This window comes from Parasteatoda tepidariorum, chromosome 8 (assembly GCF_982258835.1).
Source record: "Parasteatoda tepidariorum strain Cologne lab strain chromosome 8, Ptep-v5.0, whole genome shotgun sequence".
Classification (NCBI taxonomy): Eukaryota; Metazoa; Arthropoda; class Arachnida; order Araneae; family Theridiidae; genus Parasteatoda; species Parasteatoda tepidariorum.
The window spans coordinates 105,714,941-105,720,940 of record NC_141762.1 but is presented as its reverse complement, the minus strand read 5'-3'; the positions used below and the strand labels follow the sequence as shown (position 1 = coordinate 105,720,940).

At 28.9% G+C, this 6,000-nt stretch overlaps 1 pseudogene across 1 annotated transcript in view; it reads left to right on the top strand.

Annotated features, from left to right (window-relative positions):
- LOC147806625 (nonsense-mediated mRNA decay factor SMG8-like) overlaps positions 1-6,000 on the top strand; it is a 59,553-nt pseudogene continuing 53,553 nt past the window's right edge. Inside the window, exons 1-4 of the transcript XR_015428598.1 lie at positions 1-54; positions 1,137-1,193; positions 2,431-2,502; positions 5,744-5,827. The product of XR_015428598.1 is annotated as a nonsense-mediated mRNA decay factor SMG8-like (transcript). The remainder of the gene's footprint in view (positions 55-1,136; positions 1,194-2,430; positions 2,503-5,743; positions 5,828-6,000) is intronic.

Genomic DNA, 6,000 nt, shown 5'->3' with positions numbered 1-6,000 from the left:
ATGACGACATCGTCGCAGAATATTACCGAATTCTTGCAGAAAAATTTTTTCTTTGTGAAGTAAAAAATTTTGGTTTTCTCTTCTGCTGAATTTTTTGAAAGATTTTATCTTTTCTTCAGAATTATATTCAAAAGATGCCTTTCTCGTGCATCTGAGTTCGAAAAAAAATGCCTTTGAATTTTTTTTTCTCATTTGAGAATAATGAAAAATAAAGAATAATGAAGTAAAAAATTTAGTTTTCTGCTGAATTATATTTTTATGCATTTATTATTACTGATTTTCACGCAGTTTTTAAAATCCAATATTTTCAATTTGTTATTTATTACAATTAAATCTCAAAATGAGAACATGCATTTAATGATCCCTTTTTGATGAGTCTGATTCGCATGATTTTGCTATTGATCTTTTTTTCGATAATTATAGCTACGGATTTCACAATTTTTTATTATTATTTGTTTTAATGTGATAATGATATACAAAATCCAAAAAAGGAAATAATTAGTATGTTTTTCTCCGACAAAATGCGAGAATTTTGCCCATAATATTAGAATAAAAAAACTATAACTCAATTTTAAAAAAAATATTTATTTTATTTTATCCAAAAAGTTGGGATTTTTTGTCGCAGAAAACCCAAACCAATTCTGCCACAGGGTTTTGTATGAACCCCAATGATGTCAAGTTTTCTATAATAATGGCCAATACAGAACATAACCATTTATTTAGTATCCATAAAACTGAAAATTTAGCTCGATTTTCCCCCTATTTTGAACTTGAGCCTTAGAGAAAAATTTTCTCATCCTTGAAGTTGAGTAGAGGAAAATAAGGGTTTGTCGAGAGAAAACTTCAACATTTCTTCTGTGACCTAAAAGATCTTTAGATCAAGAGAGGGCAGGTAAAATACATATGTCTTATTATCTCTTGTGTATTGGAAAGATTTGGTGGTTTTCAGATTCTTATATACTGGCTGATAATTTGAAATCCTTAGCGTGGACACTGTTTATGATATTTTTGTGCACTCACAATTTAACAACTTCAAGTTAGATCGTAAATTTTAGTTTAGATAAAAAGGAATATTACGATAAAGGAATGTATATGTTTATATACATTTATAAATAGAAAACATTTTCTCTTTTCAGGGTGATCTTAAGAATGAATCCTTTTTAGAACTGACTGGACCAATTATTCGTGAATGGGTAAGATTATACAATCCTGTGATTCTACTAATTCGCATGATTCTGTGAATCTGAAAACCATTGATTCATGAATTTTCAGGAATGAATAATTTATATTCCAGCAAAACTTTCTCAGAGTTCTCTTTATCTAAAATTTAAATTTTGTCACTTATGCAAAATCTCGTTAATGAGATATTCCCCCCCCCCCTTACCAGTACCTTCTTTTTTTCTATAATTCATGATAATTACTTTTTGCAGCTTTGTAAAATAATTTAGTTTTCTTACTATATAATGATATTCTGTACAAAGATGCTTAAATGCCTGATATTTAGAGAGTTATTTATGGTTTTAAATCTTATGCCGAACGAAATTAGATAAACTATTTAATGGTCTGTCCGGGGTAAATTTACTACCGATTGGCTGTACCTTTACAAATTCATGCAAAGCCCATTCTCTTTGCAATCTATGGAAGAGAGGAGCTTTTTTGCCAGCTGCCTTCTACGAAAAGTAGCATATGTTTGGTCAGATAGTGCAGTGTAGTAACCCTAATAGGTCATTTACGCCATATCAAAGTTAGCTTTTTAGCTGAGTTTTTTATAATGAAGCGATGACCCTATAAACTTTACAGGAAGTCGAAATTCAAACATTATCTTAAATACTATTGTAAATTTATTCTAACAGACCTTTATTTTTCATTAATAATTTTTTTTATTCTGTGAAACTTTTTTCTGTATGATCCAGTTGAAAATGCTCTCATAATTAAAATAACTTTTAGTACTGTTAAATGCATGTTTTTGTAAAATCAAGTTGAAATGTAACTATGGACAGCGATTTTTTTGGATTTTGAAATTCGGATACAATTTTTTGCTCAAAATTTTACAGTAGCAAAATTATTTTTGAATATATGGGGGGAATATATATAGACATTTACCTGTCATAAATGAGTTTTATTTGTAGTGACGATTTTTGAAACTATTTTCTTATGCTACCATATTTTTGTGTTGATTTGTTAATATAATTTTTAATTTTCAAAAATTATGTCTAAATTTTCACAAAATAGGTACTTCTTAAAAAAAACCTAGTCAGACCCCTACTATTGTGACAAAAAATGTATTAGAAACTGTTTGCAAAGAAGTAATTAAATTTGTTGTTGTGCTGATGTTGACTGAATTGTTTTTCTCTACCAATCTATTATTTTTGTGAAAAAAATTTTATACTTGTATTGTATTAGTAATTGTTATTTTTTTTTATTCTTTAGAATGAAGAAGCTTGTCAGTCTACTTCTGTAAGAAAATGTTTATTAATTTATACTAGTTGGGCAATCCACTGTGTAATGTATAGTAATTTTATTTGTAGTATTAAAAATGCAAAGAATATCATTAGATGGAGATAGTCAATGTAGAAATGTAACTCTCCCTGTGGCAGAATATTTTTAGGTTTTCTGCGACAAAAACTCTCTAGCGCTAATATCTTTCTACAAGATACTTTCAATAATAACAAAGATGTAGGTTACAAATGTAAGATAACAAAAATGCTGTGTTTACAAAAAAAAAGCAATGTCTTTTTTTTAACTGATTTATGTAATATTTTTTTATTCTGATATTATAGGCGATATACTTGAATTTTGTTGGGGGGAGAAGCGTACTAATTCTTTTCTTTACAAACTGGGAATTAAATTTTTATTTTCGTCTTTTTTTTTAAAAAAAAGTGACCACTCAAAGAGCATTTGATATTTAGGGAAGATATTTCAGCTATACTAAACTATTTCATTTACTATGGCATTATTTAAATTTGTTCAGCTGTTCCTTTTTTTCCCTCAAAATTTTAATTAAGACTATCATAGTTAGTCGAATTTAGCTACACACAAAAACAATGATTTTGTTTCCTCATAATATATTGTGTATAATATGTACAGGGAAAACACAGTTAATTTTTTTTCTCCAAATTTGAGTGGCAACCCTACATTAACATTGATTGAGCATTATTATCGTCAGTTAAAGTATGGCAATGCTTATTTTTTGTTGAGAAATCTGGCTATGCACCCTATTTCATCCAAAAGCTGACGCTTACCATAAAAAATTCAACCTAATCTTAAGATAAGCACAGGGCTCATTTTGTGTAATTATTGTGTAATAAAACCTTTGTTTAAAGTGAGAGAAACACATTTAATAAATGAAGTTTTGATTGCATATTTAAAAAATAAATTTATTCCAAATTATTTCAACTATTAGTATTTTATTTTTTGTCTTTTTTGTGTAATACTTTGTCTATTATAACATTTATAATCTATATCTTTTTTACAGGATTGCTACTCCACAGGGAAAATACAGGAAATTTAAAAATCACCTAAAATAACACAGAAAATGCTGTAAATTTAAAATTTTTCCTTACAAACTGGGAATTTTATTTCTTATTTTTGTCTTTTGAAAAATTCAGAACTCTGAAAAAACAATCTATGGGGTATTTAAAGATAATAATTCAGCTATTATTTCATTTATTACACCATTAAGTATGTTCAGCTGTTCCTTCTTTTTCCTCAAAGTTATACCAGCAATTTAAACTAGTATAGTTAGTCCAAAATAGCTCACAGAGGAGAACAATAATTGTGTTTCTTCTTAATATATTGCATATAACATGTGCCAAAAAATTTTTTTCTTTACAAATTTAAGTGGCAACCCTGTTTTAAAAAATTTAAAAAAACTTTTTTAATTAAGTTTGTCAATTCGTTTCAATAATGCTCTCAATAATTATTTGAAATGTATATTTTTATTAATATAAATTTATAGTCATTCATAACCATCATAATACTGATCTTTTACTTTCAAGAAGAGTTGTGAAGTAAAAGGATATTACGATCCTTCTGTCAGCACCATATTTCTTCAAGCAACTGGCATATCTGATACAAGTGTTTTAGTTCGTAAATGTAAAGAGTTAGGAACAGAATTGGAAACAAAGATAAAAATCAAAATTTGTGTTTTAATTTACTTCACTTGTTTTATTTTCACTCACTTGGTTTATTGATAACTAAGCATATATTTTAATTACTTTTCGGGGTTTTTTCCCAACCCTTTTAAATATTGACTAAGTTTTTCTCAGTGATAAATTGTCAGGATTTGCTGTCACCGATTGCACAGCTCTAGTGTGACATTAATAATCAACCTTAATTATGATAGATTTAGTAGAAATATTTTGTCTAATATTAATACCAAAAATATGCATGAAAGATAAACTTCTATTCATATATTTTGTACCAAGGCAGTAAGAGAATTGAAAAAGATAACTTATCAAATTTTTTTTATAATGGTACCTATATTAATATTGGGTTAATGCATAAGTTCCCGCTTCATTTAAAAAAATTTTTTTACTTAAACTTAATTTTTTTACATAAAATACCAATTTAATCAATAATGTACTCTCCGTTGTTGTGTATGACTTCCTCTCAACATTCAACCAGTTTAACGATGCCTCTTTGACAGAAATCACCTGAAAGCATCTCGAAAAAGTCGTCCAACCAAGCCCATAATTCGACGTCATTATTGAATGAAACGCCACGTGAAGCATTTCAGTAGTTCTGTGCTTGCTCTCTCTAGCAGCTTCTGTAGCTTTGGCACCTCGATTAAACTCAAAATAAATGTGGTGTCTGAAATGCTCATTTTTGTCGACTTGACACTCCATTTAAATGCTCTAAAAAGTAACAAAAATAAAGTCAACAAAAAAGCAAAATACACTATTTTTTAGAGCGAAAAATTCTCTTTTGAATAACAGAAAAGATTATGCCAAAGCATTTCATTTTAAATGCAATTTTTTTTAATTAAACAAAGCGCGGGAACTTGTGCATCTTCCCAATTAAACATGTATATTAATTATCATTAAATTTGCTCTTATTCCCTTTTCAATGGCTCAGTAGCCCGGGTCACGCTTTCTCCAGTACTTTTCTCTAGACATTCCTATCTTTCACAACTTATTAGACTCTTGAGTGATGATGGCTCAAGGGATAGAACATTCCAATGAAGTGAACCAATTATCAATATTTTTTTGTCATTCTGTAATTTTATATTTTCCACTTGTCTCTCTTCTATCAGTTAAAATTGTGTGACTTTATTATATTTTACAATATGAATTAATTAGGCCGGAATAGCCTGGTTAGTAGGGCACTGGGCCCAAGTCCAAGAGTTCTTGGGTTTGATCCCCCCCGGCCAAAGACTCCCCATGTAGTAAATGGTGACTGATGCACGGTAAATCTGTCGAGTCGCAAAATCTTCCATGTTCTCATAACAAATCAATACCTCTGGGGGTACTGATCCAGGAGTTTCCTTGTCTTCTGGATTGATTCAAAATTTACAAGGCTACAGAGTTGAGCATTAGTTGTCGTAAACCCAAAAGTGGGTCAGCTGTTCAACGACGGATATCACATATTAATTAATTCGTAGCTTGATTTTTCCAGTACAGCTTTTAAAAAAGTAATAGAAACATTCCTTAATCTCTTTAAGTAGTTGACATTTCAATGTTTAAACAAAATAAGTTTTTTCCTTCATGTATCAATAAATAAATAATTAGGTTTATATTTTTAGAGCTTCTTAGAAGTATGGAGTGATTTGCATCTGGATTTTGCTAAAATATTACTTATTCTGTTCTGTGTTTCTCATATGATCATTGTAAGTATAAAAAAAAAAATTTTTTTTTGCTTCTTTATCGTCTATTTAATAAAAATAAGAAATTTGCGTGTCTGTCCAACTGTGCATCAATCCTATAACTAAAAAATCATTTGTGTTGGAGTTTTGGAATTTTTAAAGTAGGTGTAAAGAGGAACTTCCTCAAGCCTAAAAGT